This window comes from Podarcis muralis, chromosome 4, assembly GCF_964188315.1.
Source record: "Podarcis muralis chromosome 4, rPodMur119.hap1.1, whole genome shotgun sequence".
NCBI classification, from domain to species: Eukaryota; Metazoa; Chordata; class Lepidosauria; order Squamata; family Lacertidae; genus Podarcis; species Podarcis muralis.
In genome coordinates, this window is record NC_135658.1 from 14,992,854 (window position 1) to 15,014,231 (window position 21,378).

The 21,378-nt window shown below is 42.8% G+C and overlaps 1 protein-coding gene across 2 annotated transcripts in view; it reads left to right on the top strand.

The window, feature by feature from the left end:
• TMEM135 (transmembrane protein 135) overlaps positions 1-21,378 on the top strand; it is a 185,977-nt gene that overhangs the window by 57,264 nt on the left and 107,335 nt on the right. The window lies entirely within an intron of this gene.

Sequence of the window (21,378 nt, forward strand, 5' to 3'; positions counted from 1 at the left end):
TATTCTTGGAAAATGTAATTGAGTGACAGACCAAATGCATTAAACTTTCCCCATAAACTTAAAATAATAGAATAGTCAAGAAGTTTTCACTTTGAGGTTGCTTCACCTTTTAAACTTTGGAAAATATTTCCCCAGTTTTGGCTCTCGTCATGAAATGGCTTAAATAAGATTGGCGAACAAGTTATTGCCATTCTGCATTACTAATGCTTGGATCCCTGTCATGGAGTCTTGTAAGTAAAAGTGTTCTGGTCAGAATTGCCAGATAAAATTATTGTCAGCTGTTGAAATCTGTTTGGCGTTCAGTGTGTTTTTGATGTCAGTGCCCCAGTGAAAGTTTTTAGTAAATTTTACTGGTGAAGAGCACGTGATCCCCCCCCCCCCCCCCCCGCTAACTTCACTACAAGCGTTTCCAAATTGCTGGGCTAAAACTGTTCCGAAGCTGTGGCTGCTTGCTTATAGAACAGCTTTTGGTACGGGGTGCAAAGTGCAGCTTGGCACCACAGTCTATACAGTTCTTTTGTCCTATTCAATACAGTGGTACCTCAGGTTACATATGCTTCAGGTTACATACGCTTCAGGTTACAGACTCCGCTAACCCAGAAATAGTAACTCGGGTTAAGAACTTTGCTTCAGGATAAGAACAGAAATTGTGCGGCAGCGGCGGAAGGCCCCATTAGCTAAAGTGGTCTTCAGGTTAAGAACAGTTTCAGGTTAAAACGGACCTCCGGAACGAATTAAGTTCTTAACCCGAGGTACCACTGTATTTCTGTTTCATCCTGATAACCTATTCAACCATGAAAGCTGGCTGCAGTTCTATCAAACTGGAAACCTAAAACAGGCATGATATAAGTAACAAAGCCTTACTCCTACCCATCAAATTACAGGGCAAACATTGTACCAACTTGCTACCCAGTCTACAAAGAGGCCAGCTGTTCTGAGGAAGCACACAGGAAGGGAATGTTTCATGACAGGCTAAGGATGGGTTCCTAGAAGGAGGGAAGGACCTGGATTCTAATATCGCCTTCATGGAATGGGAATGGCTCCTGTTCCACATATGCAAGGTGAATAGGGTCACTAAGGCACAGAGTAGTACAGTGGTCAAAGTGTTGATCTAGGATGGGGGAGATCCCATTTCAAATCCTTTCATAGCCATGAACTTGGTCAATGAGCATCTCTCTTAGCCTATTGTATCCCATTTTACAGCTCCTTGGAAGAAACACTGGATACAAATTAAATAAATAAATAAATAAATAAATAAATAAATAAATACATACATACTATGCTTCTCAGGGACGCAGGTGGCGCTGTGGGTTAAAGCCTCAGCACCTAGGACTTGCCGATCGAAAGGTCGGCGGTTCGAATCCCTGCGGCGGGGTGCGCTCCTGTCGTTCGGTCCCAGCGCCTGCCAACCTAGCAGTTCGAAAGCACCTTCGGGTGCAAGTAGATAAATAGGGACCGCTTACTAGCGGGAAGGTAAACGGTGTTCCGTGTGCTGCGCTGGCTTGCCAGAGCAGCGATGTCACGCTGGCCACGTGACCCGGAAGTGTCTGCGGACAGCACTGGCTCCCGGCCTATAGAGTGAGATGAGCGCACAACCCTAGAGTCTGGCAAGACTGGCCCGTACGGGCAGGGGTACCTTTACCTTTACCTTTATGCTTCTCATTGCTTAAATCTATAATTACTTCTTTTTTTTTAAAAAAAAAAAGTGGGGAATGTTAATTAAATAGTTGGGGACCATGTTACCTATGCCTGCCCAAGCTTTACGGTCAGCCTTGCAGGCCCTGCTTTCTGGTCTGTCATTAGGAGACAGGTAGATGGATACTAGAGACGGGGTCTCTATAGTGGTGGCCCCATACCTTTGGAATGCAATTACCCAGGAAGTCACACAGCTTCTAGTTTTCTTTCTTTCTTGTATTAGCATTGCCTTCTTGCTGTTCTCTCTCTCTGCTGCTTAGTTGTGCCTTTGCGGCCTATTTTAAGGGGGTTAACTGATGGTTTTAAATCACGGGTGGGAAACCAGTTGCTCTCCAGGTGTTGCTGGACTCCAGTTCCTGTCAGCCTCAACCAGCATGGTCAAAGATTGGAGATGATGGAAATAGTCGTTCAACAGTATCTGAAACGACATAGGCTTCCCACCCTGTTATAAATTGCTGTGTTTATATCCTGTTATGATTTGTATGCCCCCCCCCCCTTTGGGGGAGCACATTGCCCTAAAAAATGGGATACTTTAAAAATAATAATAAAATTCTTAAATAAATAAAAGCAGGCTGGAAGTAGAACTTTTTAGGGAGTGGGGAGACTAGTGTATAACTACCATAGTCATTCTGGGACTGGCTCCTTTCCAGCTGTCACAATTTGAAAGATTAGCTTTCTTGTTGGAAAGAGAGGAAAGCCACCTGATAAAAGTGTGCCTAAAATATTTGGGACTGGCTTCTCTTGCAATATACATTAATTTATATAAGCATGTGTCTGTGTTAGTGCCTAGTTACCTCTCACTCCTGCACAGAGAGACTTGCGTTTGTGCATGTGTCTTTGTGCGTATGTAAGAAAAGAAAGCTTACAACGAAAAAAGAGCTATGTATCTAAAACTGTATAGTTGTTTTGTTTCTGCATTCCTAACTAATACTGGGTTTAAATGATGCCATCCTAAACTTTTGGGATGAGAGATTATAAATCAAAATAAATACATAATGGAAGAGGGAATTTGTTCGTTTCTCTGTCACAGTGGTACTGCCTGCCTTTAATATAGCTCTTAATCTTCTAATTACTGTAAATCTTTGAGAGAGCCTAGTTACTTTTTCATCGAAGGGTTAACTAATTTTCTTTTGAAGGGATTCAATTAGGAGCTATTACAATGGTTTATTGCTTCAGGGCAGTGAAACTTAGGAGTCCAGTTGTTGTTCAGAAATGAGGCAGCACTCTTTTTAGCTGTCAGTGTTTCAATAACTTTAAAAACCGAGCTTATTCCTTCTGTTTTTGATGAGAGAGAGAGAGAGAGAGAGAGAGAGAGAGAGAGAGAGAGAGAGGCTTTTAACATGTGGCTTCAATTCGTGTTTTAATCAGAATGTGGAAGTAATTACTGTGACATCTGAAACTGAGGTAGCAATAAAAAAATTATCACAAACAAGACAGCAGACGCAAATTATTTTGTGTTTATTAATGGGTGGCCCTTTGAAACTTTCCCCCTCAGCTAATTGGTTCCAGATATTTGAAAACTGAAACTGTTTTGACTGGTATTCCTGGCCATATTTAATTTGAGCTGCATGAATGGGGATTAATGCACCATTAATGCTTGTCTTTTTTAGGGATGCGGGTGGCGCTGTGGGGAAAAGCCTCAGCGCCTAGGGCTTGCCGATCAAAAAGGTCGGCGGTTCGAATCCCCGCGGTGGGGTGCGCTCCCGTTGTTCGGTCCCAGCGCCTGCCAACCTAGCAGTTCGAAAGCACCCCCGGGTGCAAATAGATAAATAGGGACCGCTTACTGGCAGGAAGGTAAACGGCGTTTCCGTGTGCTGCGCTGGCTCGCCAGGTGCAGCTTTGTCACGCTGGCCACGTGACCCGGAAAGTGCCTCCGGACAGCGCTGGCCCCCGGCCTCTTAAGTGAGATGGGCGCACAACCCTAGAGTCTGTCAAGACTGGCCCGTACGGGCAGGGGTACCTTTACTTTTACCTTTAATGCTTGTCTTTAAAGATTTTGGTAGTGGTAATCCTGCTAGTTGCGTCACCAGGCAGCAATTTGACAACAAAACACTTGTACTTACTGCTCTGCAGTAATTATTTATTTATCCTATCCTATTATTTTTCCTGTTGCTAAGGTTTTACAACTATTAAGTGCTGGAGGGTCGCAAAGATGCCAAGACTGATTAAATGCTTGCGAAGGGGCTAAATACAGTGGTACCTCAGGTTAAGAACTTAATACATTCTGGAGGTCCGTTCTTAACCTGAGGTACCCCTTTAGCTGATGGGGCCTCCCGCTGCTGCCATGCTGCCAGCATGCGATTTCTGTTCTCATCCTGAAGCAAAGTTCTTAACCCGAGGTACTACCTCTGGGTTAGCGGAGTCTGTAACACGAAGTGTTTGTAACCTGAGGTACCACTGTACTCAAGTAAGGCACACATCCTGTATGTAACCTTTAGTATTCACCCATAACAGAATAACTAAGTAACAATGAGAGGATAACTTAAACAGATTTTTTTTAAATTAAAATTTGGATTCCACCCAAATACCCAAAGGGTATTTAAACTTAATGTGATATAGTCATTTCGAATCAGAATGAGGTATCCTGGAGAAAGGGGTTAGACAGTTGTGTAGACCTTTGTGTTTGCAGCATTATCAGCTGGGATAAATAAATGATTGCACCTTCCTTTTTACTAAATAAAAAAATTGTCTAGTAGCACCTTAGAGACCAATTAAGTTTGTTCTGGGTATAAGCTTTCGTGTGTTGTGGGTATAAGCTTTAAGGTGCTACTGGACAATTTTTAAATTTTTTATTTCGACGGTGTCAGACCAACACGGTTACCTATTTGAATTCCTTTTTCCTAGTCTTCTTAATTTTCATTGTGATTGACTTTCTATTAGCTCTATGCAGCCTTGAATAAAGACTGAGAAATACTTCAATCCACGTATGAGTATTAAAATGTTCCTCATGCTGTCTTTTCTTCTAGATGGGTTTTACTCCCGAATTATTCAAATGCATATTAATAGCAAAAGTAGAACGGCCTTTTTGCATTCCGTTTGGGTTCCCAGCTAGACAGAGAAGGCTGACACATCCATGTTTTGGTAATCTCCAAGTTACCTGTTTTATGGTAACTGAAGATGGCTCTGAAACTGTACTTGGTTCACAAAATGACTGCTCACCTGCTAATTGAGACTGGTTATTAGCATCCTATACCAATTCATTTGGCTTCAGGTCTGTTTCTCAGCCCAATCTACAGTGGTCTTGAACTTTTAAAGCCCTTTTATAGCTTGGGGCCAGAGTACATAAAGAAGATCCTGTTTCCAAAGGTGTCTGCCTGTATTTAGATCATCAGCCCGTCTCTGAGTTCTCCCAATCTCAGATGTGTGGCTGGTGGTTACCAGAGAAAGGTGGCACCCCAGCTTTGCAACACACGCCTCTGAGAGACTTACCTAGTATCCATTCTAATGACTTCCGCTAGGCAAACAGTTTTGTATTTTTTAGGCTTTTAAGCTTCAGTTTATCTATTTAATGATAACAATTGTACTTTAATAGATTTGATATTTTCAACTTACGTTTATGTATTTCTCTCTCTTAAATATGTTGTTGTGAGTTGCCCTGGCAAATTCTTGAGTAGTAGGGTATAAATCTTAATAAACAGCAACAAGTTAAAAAAACAGGGTCAGTCCTCTTAAAGGAGGAGTCTTTATGTTCAGAATATGCTGTTTTCCCAAAATTGACATTTTTGTGTTTGGAAACGCCTCCTAAATATAGCTAGGATTCAAGTACTGGTGGAAATTTATTTTTGCTCCAGAATTATTGGTAGGTGGTAGGGACATACGGATTGTTGGAGCTGTGACTTAGACTACTATAAGACCGCATTTTGCCAGTAGAGTTTCAGCTATGTGTCTGGGTACCAAGTTGAATTTTAAGTGATTTATGGCCCAAATAAAAGTCTGTCGCTGAAGGAAGCTGGTGTAGGAAACAGTGTTAGAGGGAGATGGGGGTAGTACTGAAACACCTTAAACATTTTATAAAAACAGTGATGTGATTGTTTCCCAATATTCATCTAGGCAGGCTAGAAGTTCATTTACAGTCTACTTAACAACAGCACTGTGCTAGTAAAACAACACTTACTGAGAAGTGTTGGATTGTTTCCAGCCCTGCTCTTTTTTAGCTAGTGACAAATTAATCTGCTCCCTTTTTTGCCCCTAATCACACAAAGAATTCTGTCCTGGTGCCCTGTTTATAAGGCTGTTAAAACTTGTAGTTTGGTATATCGGGATAATGCTTTGCATTGTGGTCAATTAGCACAAATGAAGCGACAGGAGTGCCAGTTTATGAAATATACATTTTTTAATTGCTGCAAAGCACACTGAGGGATTCATTCATTCCTGAATTACTAGCTCCATGGGCGCCAGCCTCAGAGACTGCAGCCTCTGGAATCTAATAAGGATTTGTCTTTGCATTGCAGTGACACCACCATTTTGTAGGGAGTAGTATAGACTTTCTGCTTTAAAGCTTTTGGCCATGCCTTTAAGTTTATTTTTGGTTTGGCAATGAGTGCCTGGTGTGTGCGCAATAGGTTTAACCATGGTTGTCTTCAATATTGGATAATTCAGAGGCAAAAAAGCATGTTCTGGAGTCGGAATCTTTATTGAGATGTCCTGATTCTCAAAGTTGCTCTTCTTTGATACTGCATCTCTGGACAATTTGTGTGTGTGTTTGTGTTGAAGGTAATCAGAGCAGACTTGTGGTGTTTTATGAATAGCACAGCCCTTTCACTGAACATTACGTTCCTTGGATTCTGCTGCCTTAAGCTGTGTTGTGATGTCTTCTTCCCTTCTTTTTCTCATAGTTGGAATGGGAGCAAGCTCTTATCAGCCATGCTCCCCCCGCTCTCTCTGAGCCCGTGACAAGTAATGCTAGGGAACTTTGAATAACAATATATTCATTTCAGCAGGCTGATTTTGGCAGGGCCACTCTTACTGTTGCCAGACCAAAACTCTTATTTTCCACGAATCCTTCATATCATGGCTTTTTAAGTGAAAAGGGGAATTGAAAGGCTATTCGTCATTTTTGTTTCAGACTTGACGAAACTTGATGATAAGGTTTCTCCTCCTCCCAGAGGGGAGGGGTTGTGAACGGGAGCAGCTTCCCGCAGTGGCAGGGAGGCGTATTCGGCTCCCTGCTCCTGATTGCTTCTGCTGCCATGGCTAAGCCTTCCAGCCGACCAATAGGGCCGGCTGGTGGGCGGGGCTAGCCGCAATTAAACAGCACTCAGCTCCCAGTCTGTTCCTGCTTTCTTCGGATCTCCCTCCCTCCCTCCCTCCCTCTTAGGTCAGCTTCATTTGCATATTGACCTTGCTATGGACTTTGGTTGGTTGCCTTGGTTGCCCAAGGGGCCTTGGTAGGACTTTTTTATCCATTTGGCAAATTGACACCAGCCTCTTGCTTTTTTCGCCTTGTTGTTGTTTAGTCGTTTAGTCGTGTCCGACTCTTCGTGACCCCATGGACCAGAGCACGCCAGGCACTACCTACCTCATAGCAATTTCACCTACCTCATAGCAATTCATCACAGCTTTCTGGTGTTGGCGGTTAGGCATTGGAATATGTTTTGGAGGATTGGGTATGGGCCATCATCTACCCCTCCTCTTTTGAGTATTCCATTAAAGGAATCCGGCGGTCATGGTTCCTGTCCAATGCCCTGCTGGTGGCTAGGGCCATGGTACGACCCCGGTGACGTCATGGGGGAGCTTCCAGTTGTATTTGCATCAACAAGCTCCTCACATTGGTTGTTAACCCTGATATGACTCCTGGCTGAGCGGGGTGGAGTCTTGTATTGCTGTTTCATCCAGTGCCTAAGCCAATACTACTCACATGCTGTAAACCAATAAAAGTTGTGGCCTAATTTTGCCCATTAACCTAAAATAATGTGTCTTTGTGTCTTATTTTTAATCCTATGTGGGTGGCGGGTCTTCGAATCACAACCAGAAGCTAGCTGCATACTAAGGGTTTGTGTGACTAGGAGTCTCTGCTGGCACAATCTTGCAACTTGCATTTAATTTGTTTTGCACTTTCCTCAAAGGTTGTCCCAAAGCTTAGTCAAAAAGTTACAAGGGTGGATCAAGCTTTGCTTAAGCTACCCTTACAACCGTTCTTCTGTCCTATGAAAATTGCCTTCATCAGTGGCTTGTGATGTACTTTCAGTTGTATCAAAATGTCTACTAAATTCAAAACCTTTGCAGGATGTAGACAAATATGTCACCAATATGCTGATGACATTTCCAGTTTTGTCTTTCCAGCTCAGTCAGGTGACACTGAAATTGGTGTTTGGGAGCAATGTCAGACTGGATGAGAGTCAATAAATTGAAACTCAATCCTGACAACATACAGGTGCTTTTGAGCCGCCTTCCATATCAATCTGCCGGTCCACTGAGACTGTAAACTAAAAACTTTCTCTGGGTTCTCCTTCTGTGTGAAGTGTTGTGGCTGGCAACTAGAGAGAGGGCCTTTTCTGTTGTGGCTCCTTGCTTTGTATTGCCCTTCTTAAAGAAGCCAGTCTTGGGGCCTCATTACTATTATGTAGACATTAGACAAAAATATCTGTTTTCCCAGGCTTTAAAAAACTGCTAAATTAAGTGGGGTTTTTAAAATAAAAAAATAGGGCAGTTAAATTTTACTGTTTATTTGAATGGGTTGTTTCCTCTTTCAATTGTTGGTGTAATTTACTGCTTTAGTTTGTATGCTTTATATTAGTTATTATTAAATGATGCTTTTGTTTTTTATTGCTTGGCAGCAAAATTTATGTTGAAGGTAGAGGATATAACTTATGTAAGAAAATAAAAAAGTCAGTCTTCAAAGCCCGTTATTCCTTGCCTTCCTTTACATAACCAATGCACTTTCTAGGGAAAATGCTCAATTTTTTAAATGAAAATATCACCTTTATAGTATATGCCTGAACTTTTAACTGTTCCTATCCAATTGATTATAGGTCTTTGGTTCACTTTGACTATACTCCAAAAGTAAATATTGCACCAACTAGTTCTGTATCACATTACGTGTATCCTCCGTAAGAAATGATTCCGTTCTAATTAGCCATCTGTCTAGACAGGAGGCAGGGCTAATGTCAAGAAATGTGAAATAGGTTAAGTCTTGTTCTGTTTCTGATTAGTTCAGAGGGATTGCATGACATATGTGTATTGGAACAAAAAAACTTTGTCACCCAAATTAGATGCAATTGGTAATATTTATTGTTTACCAAGGGCTTGTGATAAATCACTGGCAGCCAGGACAGGATACATTTTCCACTTTCCTAAAATATGTATAAATCATTGGACTCAATCAATATACATGAAAAACAACCAGTATAGGGATGGTGACGTCTTCCTTTTATAAACGTTGCACACATAAACCTGTTTTGGCCTTTGGGGGAATGTAAAAGGTAGCGTAATTTTACAAATTGAAACTGTTATGATTGTGAAATATATAAAACATAAATCTTTTGAACCTTATAGTAAGTCTTTTGTCCCACATCTGCCCACTTTACATTTTCTCAACAGGATCTGTACAATCTGTATTCCAAGTTGCCTTCATCTTGTTCGTAAACCTAATATTTCTCAGTGTAGCTTTGTAAGCAAGAAACGTATCTGTTGCATTATGTTAATGCAAGCAGACCAGCATGTGCCCTGTCTTAACACTTTGCACAGCAAGATATTCATCCCTCTAAGGCAGGTTGTGGCTCAGGAACTATTATTCATGAGTGTTAGCCCCTGGTGCTGACAAGTCACTTCAGAAACTTAGCTTGTTCCTCATGTTAAAACGACAAAGTCAGCCGTACATCTGAGGCCCTTTTTGACCTGTAACATCTTGGAGAAGTTCTATAAACTTCCTCTGCTTGGGAATCCTGTTGTCTGGTATATTGATCACTTGTTTTAACACTCGAGCTATGATGGAGCACCAGAATTTGTGAATGAGTACATGCTGTGCTCTACTGCACAGCAGGGACGCGAGTGGCGCTGTGGTCTAAACCACTGAGCCTCTTGGGCTTGCTGATCAGAAGGTCGGCAGTTCAAATCCCCTCAATGGGGTGAGCTCCCATTGCTCTGTCCCAGCTTCTGCCAACCTAGCAGTTCGAAAGCACCCCAAAAAGTGCAAGTAGATAAATAGGTACCGCTCCGGCGGGAAGGTAAACAGCGTTTCTGTGCTCTGCTCTGGTTTCACCAGAAGCGGCTTAGTCATGTTGGCCACATGACCCGGAAAAACTGCAGACAAACGTCGCAACCGCAGAGTCGTTTGCGACTGGACTTAACTGTCAGGGGTCCTTTACCTTTACCTTTACTGCAAAGTTACTGTATGCATAGGACATAGCTCCTTGGTTCACATTTTCTAGCTTCTGTATATTATTTAGCTTCTGTATATTATTTACTCATTTTTACTCATAGTTTAGTAAAAATAATGGAAGATGAATTTGGTTAGAGTGTTAGACTACGACAGGGGTCTGCAACCCGTGGCCCCGGAGCCGCATGTGGCTCTTTTACACCTTTGCCGTGGCTCCGGGGCGGATACTAGCGAGGGGAGGAGGCGCATTGTGCGCCCCGACACTCCCCACTGTGGCGGGCACTGTACTGGCTGTGACGTCGCATGGGGGCGGTGCGTGCGTTAGTCACGCACCGTCCCAACGTCACCTTCCCGCCCGCTGTCAGATCGTGGCTCCGGAGGTATATTTGTTTTAAATGTCGCAGTGGTTTTGCGGCTCCCAGTTTTTTTTCTCTTCGGAAACGGGTCCAAGTGGCTCTTTTTGTTTTAAAGGTTGCAGACTCCTGGACTACGACCTGGAAAGCAGGATTGAAATCCCCATTTGGCCATGAAGCTCACTAGGTGATCTTGGGCCAGTCACCATCTCTTAGCCTAACCTGCCTCTCAGGGTTGTTGTAAGGATGAAACAGATAGGAGAACCATGTACACCACCTTGAGCTCCTTGGAAGAAAAAGATGGTGTATAAATGTAACAAATAATTTTTATAAAGCTCTTCTTTTTTTTTTACACCTTGCATTTCAACCACATGGTGAGAAAAGTTGTCCGTCTCTTCTTGATAGTTCCAACACAAATATTGGTAATTGTTAGAATCATAGAGTTGGAAGAGACCACAAGGGCCATCGAGTCCAACCCCCTGCCAAGCAGGAAACACCATCAGAGCACTCCTGACATATGGTTGTCAAGCCTCTGCTCAAAGACCTCCAAAGAAGGAGACTCCACCACACTCCTTGGCAGCAAATTCCACTGTCAAACAGCTCTTACTGTCAGGAAGTTCTTCCTAATGTTTAGGTGGAATCTTCTTTCTTGTAGTTTGGATCCATTGCTCCGTGTCCGCTTCTCTGGAGCAGCAGAAAACAACTTTTCTCCCTCCTCTATGTGACATCCTTTTATATATTTGAACATGGCTATCATATCACCCCTTAACCTCCTCTTCTCCAGGCTAAACATGCCCAGCTCCCTTAGCCGTTCCTCATAAGGCATCGTTTCCAGGCCTTTGACCATTTTGGTTGCCCTCCTCTGGACACGTTCCAGTTTGTCAGTGTCCTTCTTGAACTGTGGTGCCCAGAACTGGACACAGTACTCCAGGTGAGGTCTGACCAGAGCAGAATACAGTGGCACTATTACTTCCCTTGATCTAGATGCTATACTCCTATTGATGCAGCCCAGAATTGTTAATCTTCTTTATCTTTGTTCATAACTTTGAAGCAATTTCCTTACATCCATGTTTAAGGAAAATTTGTGAGTTTGTTTCAGAAAGTTAAATCTGGGAAAAGGTTGGGTTTAAATTGCATAATTTTTTGGGTCGTCAGTTTTGGCTCCCATAGCTTATTTATGTATGGAATATAGTGCAATACAATGCAGAAAGATACTCCTGATGTTTGCCTCCTGGTGCAGACCTGCATCTCACTTGTTAGGGCTGGCCTGATGGGCTGCTTATCTGTGGCAGTTTCTGCTGGATTCAGGCAAGTTACCAAGTGTGAAGGAGCATGGCTGACTTAACTCTCATGGAAATGCTTCAGCTGTTCTTTGGGGGCTGAATTCTAACAATAATAGCATATTACATCTCTGTGAAAGATGTGCTGTTAAAACCTTTTTTTGATAGCTATGAATACTGGAACTGGAGGTTTTCATGAGTTTGCAAGTTCTTGGTTGAATCCATGCTGTGCATGATAGAAAACTGATATGAGCAAAATAATTGGCATGCTATCTTGCAAAATAATTGGCATGCTATTTAAACGTTATGAGGAAATATAATACTGCAGCCTGCTGTCACATTGTATCTGGTCTGTGATGAAGTAATATGCATTTCTAAGCACACATTTTAATTGAATTTAATTATTAACTCCTTGCATGAATCGGGCGGTGGCCCATGAAAACTTATGCTACAATAAACATGTTTGCCTTTAAGGTGCTACAAGATCATTTGTTTTAAATTCAACGGTATTTTGTGTTGGGATGAGGAGAGTTAAGAGTTATTTGTTGGGTGGTCTGGCCACTATCCAGGATTTGAAACAGAAGGAGGGGCACTTTAAATCTGGTACTACTCCTATGTGTGACCCATGTTTCCAATCTCTTGGAGTGTCGGGTGAGGGAGACTCCCACTCTTTGAGTAAACACTCTAGAAAAAGGATGTGACATGGAACTGGAGCAAAATATACAACTGTTTGTTACATATTATAGGGCTAAAATATATTGCTGTATTTCTTTGGGCATAAATTTAGTGCTTTTACGTCCTGTTGATTTCACTTGGAAATATTCCTCTTCCACCAGGCCTTTAGCTGATTAATATTCTACAGCCTTTTAAATGTGTCTGTGGGAAGGGAAGGTTATTGTTTTGCTGTTTCATTTTATTTATTTTCATGTTTTTATCCTGTATTTTATAATGTGAACCGCCCTGAGATCTTATGATGAAGGGCGGTATATAAATCTAATAAATAAAATAAAATAGTGCAAGCTGGAGCAAGAAACCACGTCCCCGGTTTAACCTTATAGTCAAACCAGGAATTGTGTCTTGTTTCACTCCCAACAAACTATGATTGGGAGGTGGAGAACAAACATTGGCTTTACCTTGGTTTTTATTGTTACATTTTTTATTGTTGTTGTTGTCAGGTGCTGATGTGGTTGCTCGGGAGCAAACAGGCAAGACTCCAACCTGTCTTTTCCAGGCTTTATTATCTATACAGTGGTACCTCAGGTTACATACGCTTCAGGTTACAGACTCGGCTAACCCAGAAATAGTACCTTGGGTTAAGAACTTTGCTTCAGGATGAGAACAGAAATCGTGCTCCTGCGGTGCTGCAGCAGCAGGAGGCCCCATTAGCTGAAGTGGTGCTTCAGGATAAGAACAGTTTCAGGTTAAGAACGGACCTCCGGAACGAATTAAGTACTTTACCCGAGGTACCACTGTACAAACTATTTACAGTGCAGAGCCTTGCAAGTCCATGCCTGCTCAGTCTCTAGCAGAATCTGGGAGTGGGCAGTCCCTTCCCCAGCATAACAGCCGTGTGACCCCCAACCTTCTCCTCCCCTCTCTGCGCCGAAGACTACTGCGCAGAACGGGCGCTGGCAAAGGGGAACTCGCCTCCCCTCCCCTCCGCTTTGCTCAGGCTCGGTGTTGAGGCTCTCCCTAGCCTCTTCTGATCCTTGTACCCCCTCCCCACTGGAGGTGTGGCTTCCCTCCTCGCCAGAGGAAGAACTGCTTTGCAAGATCTTCGGAGGCTCCCTGTAACACAACTACCCTTCCACCTCTCGCCTCTGAGCTGATGGCAGTTCCCTGACAGTTGTGGCATGCCCTAGTATCACATGGCTGATGAAGAGTGGAATATGAATTCAATAAATAGATAATAGGTTGTGGTTTGCTTGGCTTACTTGGAGTAAAGCAAACTATGACCCTTGGATTGTTCATAACACGTGTCGGGGTTGTGGTTTGTTGTTCCCACTTGTACTAACGGAGGAAGACATGGGAACAGCGGTGTAGCTAGCCGCTCAGACGCCCAGGGTAGTGCACGTGCCCTGTGCCCAGGGGCGGGGCAAACCACCCACGGGGCAGGGCAAGTCGGGGCAGGGCGCGGAGCCCCCAGGGAGTTCGCTGCTGCCTCCCCCTCAGCTGTAGGGCGACTGAGGGAGAGGCGGTGGGTGGACACAAGCCCCACACTGCCGTTTTGGCCAGCGCAGAGCTTGCAGGCACCCCGAGCCACCAAATCACTCCCAGGAAAGACAAGTGGCTCAGGTACGCTGCAGACCAGGCCCTGTGGGAAGTGCCCCTCCCCTCAGTGTGGCTCCCAGTGCCCCCCCCCAGCTATGCCTTTGCATGGGAACTACCTGCTTCTTCAGGGTAAATGATTAAATTAGCCATTGTCTAAATTTGATTTTTGGGACGCAGGTGGTGCTGTGGGTTAAACCACAGAGCCTAGGACTTGCCGATCAGAAGGTCGGCGGTTTGAATCCCCGCGACAGGGTGAGCTCCCGTTGCTTGGTCCCTGCTCCTGCCCACCTAGCAGTTCGAAAGCACCTCAAAGTGCAAGTAGATAAATAGGTACCGCTCCGGTGGGAAGTTAAACGGCGTTTCCGTGTGCTGCTCTGGTTCGCCAGAAGCGGCTTAGTCATGCTGGTCACATGACCCGGAAGTTGTACGCCGACTCTCTTGACCAATAAAGTGAGATGAGTGCTGCAACCCCAGAGTCGGCCACAACTGGACCTAATGGTCAGGGATCCCTTTACCCTTTACCTTAAATTTGATTTTTAGTCTATACAGGATTCTGGTGCACGATACATGGATTCTTCTACCTTGAGAACATGTAAAAAATCTTGGGTTCCTACAACATACTCGCCTGCTGTTTAGGATTGCAGTTGGTTGGCCACCATATCAGTGCTGTTCCCTAGAGTACAGCCATTCATCCCTCTTATAGACCAATCAGAAACAATTTTTGTGCTGTTAGACATTTAGTCTCTTAAACAACAATGTGCTATTCAGTTGTGAAAGATAGGCTTGGAGTCAAATGCGCTCGCATTGTTTGTCATTTTGAAGGAAATTGCCGCCTATAAAATGCATATTGTTTTGGAAAATGCTCCCATTTAGCAGCTTCAATGTGAGTATTATGAGGGCCAATTTATATTGTTCTACAGAATGCACACTTTCTCTGATATATATATATATAGAGAGAGAGAGAGAGAGTGTGTTAGTTAGTTAGTTACAAGAGTGTCTGTATAGCCAATGTACTCCGAATATTCCCATATGAAGCATGTTTGCTTTGTACTTCACTCTTCCCATTTAATATCTTGCATAATACTATCATGGAGTGGGGCTAGTTATTAATAAAGGTAATTCATAGGTGCTTCACTTCACTTTGCTAGGGATGGGCTAATCAGTCTGTTTCTGCCCAGAGTCACTTTTTGGTGTTCACTCATAAAACTTTTCCATTTCCATTTTTGCAATATATATATATATATATATATATATATATATATATATATATATGTATATATTACAAAGAAATTGTCCTGGTTCCTACTGGATGACAGACTTTGACTCGGATCTCATTTTCTACTGTAGACTTTATTGCTCAAATCAATATGGTTCTGAAAGACCTACATTGGGTCCCAGTACCTTTCCAAGCACAATTCAAAGTGTTGGTGCTGACCTTGAAAGCACTAAGTGGCCTTGGCTCAGTATTCCTGAAGGAGCGTCTCCACCCCCATTGTTCCACCTGGACACTGAGGTCCACCTCACTGTGAGAAGTTACAGGTAACCAGGCAGAGGGCCTTCTTGGTAGTGGTGCCTGCCCTTGGGAACACCCTCCCTTCAGATGTCAAGGGGATAAAGAATTACACAACTTTTAGAAGACAACTGAAGGCAGCCCTGTATTGGGAGGTTTTTAACGCTTAATGTTTTATATTTAGATATGCTGTAAGCCGCCCAGAGTGGTTGGAGAAACCCAGCCAGATCGGTGGGGTATAACAACAACAACAACAACAACAACAACAACAACAACAACAATAATAACAATAGTTACAGATAGGTAGCCGTGTTGGTCTGCCATAGTCAAAACAAAAAAAATTCCTTCCAGTAGCACCTTAAAGACCAACTAAGTTAGTTCTTGGTATGAGCTTTCGTGTGCATGCACACTTCTTCAGATACCTGAACTAATAACTAATAATAACTAATAATAGTAACTAATAATAGTTACTATTATATGGTAGAAAGGCAAAGCAAGGATCATCAGCACAACAGGTACAGGGCATGGCCATAATAATAATAATAATAATAATAATAATAATAATAATTTATTATTTATACCCCAACCATTTGGCTGGGCGTCCCCAGCCACTCTGGGCGGCTTTCAACAAAATATTAAAATGCAGTAGTGCATCAAACATTAAAAGCTTCCCTAAACAGGGCTGCCTTCAGATGCCTTCAAGCTAAGACATTGATCCAACAGTTGACATGCTCCTTGGGCTCTTGTTATAAAGGAGAGGGGTGGGCACGGCTTTTCAGTGTGCAAAGCAGGATTCAGTTTGGGTTTGCATCAGCAAACAGGAACTTTGCCTTGGTGTCTGGGCCTGAGCTGTCTGTTTGTGCCAGCTCTGGTGTCTCCATGTCCTACCTAGGTGATAGAAGAGATGACAGTGCCAACTAAGAATCAGAAAAAGCACTGGATGCCTTCCATGGGGGTGTGGAGGCTCATCATCAGAGGCTGGTGAGGACAGAGGCTCTGGTGGCGTGGGAGGGGTACCAAAATGGGAGTTGGGCAGGAAGGACAAGCCCCAGCAAGGTGACAACCCACTGGATTCCTCTCTGGGATCAAACTCCCCACCCCCTCGCAGCTCGGATGACTCCTGGGGTTCTAATGTGGCTTTACCAGGGCTGCCATTGGGCAGCACCTTAAACTCCCCCCACCCCTTGTCCTGAAAAGACCAGCCCCTCAAGGACACTTGGGACTCACGACAGAAACCAGTACAAAAATTGCATTTAGCTATGGATTTCAAGCACATTTCCTTCTGAATTTGTAACTTTCTTGTATTTCTTTGGGAGGTGTGGCATCAGATAGTTCATAGTGGAATTTGCAAAGATCAAATTCCTTTAGGATTCTTAATCAGAATCCGCTTCTGTCTGTGGAGTCATCTTGGCTATATATAGCAATCTTAAAGTGTTTGTGTGCCCCATTATGTGCCAAGTGTGGTTTCATTTATCATATCCTTCATACACTATTTGGGTATGTTCCTAGTCAGTCCCCCATTGAGTTGGCCATTGAATAGATACCACAATGCCTTTTCAGTGCTTGGGAAGGGGTGGGCTGGCGTTTCCCAAAGTTTCCGTGAGCTTCCATGTGGAAGCTATTTCACAATTCTAAATCTGGAGAAACTCTACAAATTGTATTTGTCCACATCTGTTGTTACTGGTGGTTGTTCCTCTTATTCAGTAAGCTTAGAAAAAACCCCAATAGATATGTAACACTAAAAACAAAGAACTGATAAGAATCAGCATCAATACTAAAATACATCTAGACCACTGAAAACACTAAGATCTGATAAATAACTATAACTAAACTTTATTTAATCAGCAACCTGATTACAATGCTGTTTAACAGAACCCAATAGAAAACAAGCAAGTTTTCAGGACCCCTTTAAAGGTCTGCAGTGACACAGCATTTCATTGCCTAAATGTATTTCTGTACATTTGCCGTGACTTATCTGAAGGGCGGATGGATTATCCCAGAGCTTTCCAAGCTTTTCATGTTGGTGACACACTTTTTAGACATGCATCATTTTGTGACATGGCAGTTCAGTTTTACTAGCAAACTGTAGGATAAACTAACCGCTTTCCAGCCCCTTGAAGAGCATGGGGAGCGTTCTTGCAACACACCTACACACTGCAGCTGACACACAGTTTGGAAAGCTCTGGATTATCCAGTGTTGATCTAATACTTGTGGGTGCAGGTTACCTAGGAGTCTGTTGATACAGCAGGACATTTCAATTTTGCATAGAAAGGACTTTTAATAGAATTCATCTTATTTTATTGATCTTTACAAAGTGGATTTGCTGTTGTATTTGATAATCGAGCAGTTACTTTAATTGGCGTAGGAATGCTACTATGTACATGAAACGGTATATGACAGGCAGTACTTGAAATGTGAAGAACTATTCTTTCCTTTTTCAACAGGAGGGTAATCCGCCAACTGGGATTGCATCCCCTCCTGGCTTGCAAATCCATAGTCATCCAGGAGGAGGGGTTCACACTTGCCCAGACTGGCACCAGATTAGTGGCAGAACATAAATTTATTGGGAGCTCCTGCTAAAGCGGCTCTTCATTAGCTGTTGGTGTGTGTCTTAATATGGAGCTAACGTTTTCTCCTTCCTAATGACCTTGGTCAGGAGGCTGGGAAGGGATTTATTTAAGTTCTAATTGTGAACCCCTTTGGCTTCTTGCTCTTTTTTCCTGGCCGAGATAACAGCTTGTGATGCCATGCCTTTATTTACAGTATTTACTTGAGTCTAATGCGCCGTCGAATCTAATGTGCACCTCAGTTTTCAGAACCTTGAAACCTAAAAAAGTATTTGCTGGTAAATGTAAATGTGCCATCGAATCTAATGTGCACCTTAATTTTTGCAATGTAATTTGGCCAAAAAAGGTGAGCATTAGATTCCAGTAAATAGGATATTTGAAGTATTTTTAACTTGCTATTCAGCCAAAAAGGTTTGAAGAGCCGCTTGCATAAAACCACTTAAAGCAAGGCCATCCCTGCCTGTTGGTTTACAGTCTAAAATATGTGACATAAAAGAAAAAAGGGATGGGGAGAGAGAAGGGGGGGAGCAAACTCAGGCACCAGTTTTCAAATACAGTGGTACCTCTGGTTGCGAACGGGATCCATTCCGGAGGCCTGTTCGCAGCATGAAAACAGTGCAACCTGAAGCGCCGTATCTGCGCAGGTGCGTGTTGTGATTTGGTGGTTATGTGCGAAGCGCGATTTAGTGCTTGTGCACATCCGCGAGCGGCGAAACCCGGAAGTAACACTTTCTGGTACTTCCGGGTCGCCGTGGGACATAACCTGGAAGAATTAACATGAAGCAAACATAACATGAGGTATGACTGTAATAATTAAAACAACCAGTTGTTATGTAAACATTTCAGGGACTGGAGGAACCCAATGTAGCTGGTTTTTCAGCAGACTTGACGGTATGGGCCCTGCTTCCCATCTCTCCCTCCCCTACAGCCTGTTGTAATGGTTGCTGCCAGATTAGAGTTGAAGGTTGTGAAGTGTGCAGTTTACATGCAAGACAGCAGTTCTCGCATGCAACTCTGATTTGTCTCCCGCCCTGTTTGGATCGTTTGACATTGAAACCTGGATGCAACCTATAATTTGGTACCCCAAGCGTTAAGAAGAAGTTAAGAAGTATAAGGGTTAAGAAGTATAAAATGAATAAAACAAGTCAAATTATATTCTAAAACATATTGAAAAACTAGGATGCAATAAAACCAAACAGGAGAAGTGGGGAGAATGTTTGCTGAGTGAGGGATAGGGAACAGGATGGAGTTGTAAGGAAAAGTGGTCAGAGGATGAAGGCAGGTTTAGCTCTGAGCACATTTTTAGGCAACACTAGAAAGAATGCAAGTGGGAGACTTTGGGGTCAATGGCAGAGTATTAAAGCTCTGCTTTTGCACTGTGTGTAATGAGCAAAGGAGAGTGGGATTTTGTGGGGAGACAACCCAGGAAGAAGAAAAGAGCATAATCAGGGAAATAATGCAAGCTGAAAATGGAAAGGCAGGGTGGGGGCAGGGATAGAAGCTTTAGAGGGAAGAGAGAAGGCAGATTTAATACATGCCCTTGTTCTGCGGGTAGATGTGTTGTAGTTTGAGGTACCTCTTTAGCAACAGAAAGAGAAAGATAATGGAAGGAGAAGGAGGGTGGGGTGGGGGAAAGTACATAAGAAAGGCCCTGTGCAGGGAGCTGATAGCTCTTTTATACCTTTGTTGGTAAGGAGAAAAGACAAAGCCTCTTAAATACTGTCTTGCTGGCAATGATCAGGTGTTAAAAGTATTGAAATGGTGCCAGCCAGGAAGTATTTGTTCTCAATGTCTGAGAAAGGTCTTTTAAAAATTCATCCTTATTCTGCTTTCCCAGGGGAAAATGGATCAACATGTCTTTTTGGCTCTTGTGGCAAAAGCCTGGAGCTATTGAAACAAACTTGGTTAGAAGGAGGATAGGAGAAGCTAAAGGAGTGACATTTTAGGTGATCATATCTTGGCATAACACTTCAAGGAGTCTGATGCTTTAATCAGATTTACAGTGAAGGAGAAAGATCAGTGCATTTAAGATGAGAGGCGGCGTAACTCAGCTTTGCTTGAACATGCACCGCCTCAGTTAAAGTAATGGAGGCTCTTCTCTTGCTTCTCTAGGACAAAACCAGAGCTTCCCTTCTCAGGTGCAGGCTACCATGGCAAAAGCTGGATTTTTGGAGTGCTTACTAACAGCATACGCTCACCCACTATGGTAGTTTTTTCAGAGTTCAGGGCGCTTTTTCATGAGATTCTATTCAAGCACATGAGCACTTTGGACTGGGCCCAGAAGTGAACTGGCAAATAATGCAGCTATTTTAAAACACGGGTTATATGGCAAATACATTCACTTTAACATGTGATCTAGATGCCCAGCCAGCTATCTGACTGCTACATTTTTTTATCAGTGGAAGTTTCTGAGTCATCTTTAAGAGCACCCCTATGTAGAGCGCATTGCAATAATACAGTCTGGAGGTTATCGGAACATAGAAGTATGGTGGTCAAGTCAGTATTCTGATGTAGAATATTAAAACTGTTGGATTATTTCATGGGAGCAGAGTTTAAGTGCATTGCTGCTCTAATTCTGTTCAGCAGTAGTGCGCTATTAAAATCTGAAAGACACTTTGAGCAGAGCATGTTGAGGTTGTGTATGAAATTTCCAAAGCATTTAAATTTCCGTGTTAATTCAGGTAATTCAACCCAAATTCCACCCCAGATTCAAATTTCTCAATTTCCCCCTTTACGTTATGAGGTTTTAAACATTTTTTAAAATTAAAATAATTTTTCATAAAGTGAATTTTATAAGGGTAGACTTTTACTCACTTAACATTTTTGCTACAGCCACAGGGGTTTTTATGTTAACATGACATCTTATACTTCCCAGTCTTGCTCTTTGTATTGGCTAATTACATAACCCCTTAAATAGTCAGCTGCTGCTGCTGCTCCTGTTCTTGAAGCTTTTGTGCATGTTAGGCCTTTCCCTCCAGTTTAAGTAGGAAGTCTAGTTCTAATCTCCTTAGCTGCACTCAATGCATGTGAGGGGTGATCCTATCAAGGAATTTGTGGCCCTAGATTCACAAATGATGTGAATCTCTCTTTTTCTTTTAGGAGCTTTGACAATTTATTTTAGCTGTGTGAGTACAAGCGTATTAAAAGAGATCTCTTGCCAGTGGGAGAAGAAGGAAAGTCACACACACCACTGGTTTTCAATGGAAACAAAGGGAGCTTAGCAGTCTTGACAGAATGTTCTATTTGGGTGAAACATCCTTAAAATGTTGGTGGAAAGAATGGATGAAAGGAATCAATTCTGAAGAACACAAAAGGTTGCATGAGGTTCTCACCCCTTTAATCTTCAAGAGGGAGAAACAGAAGTAGGTATTGGAGCTGGTATGG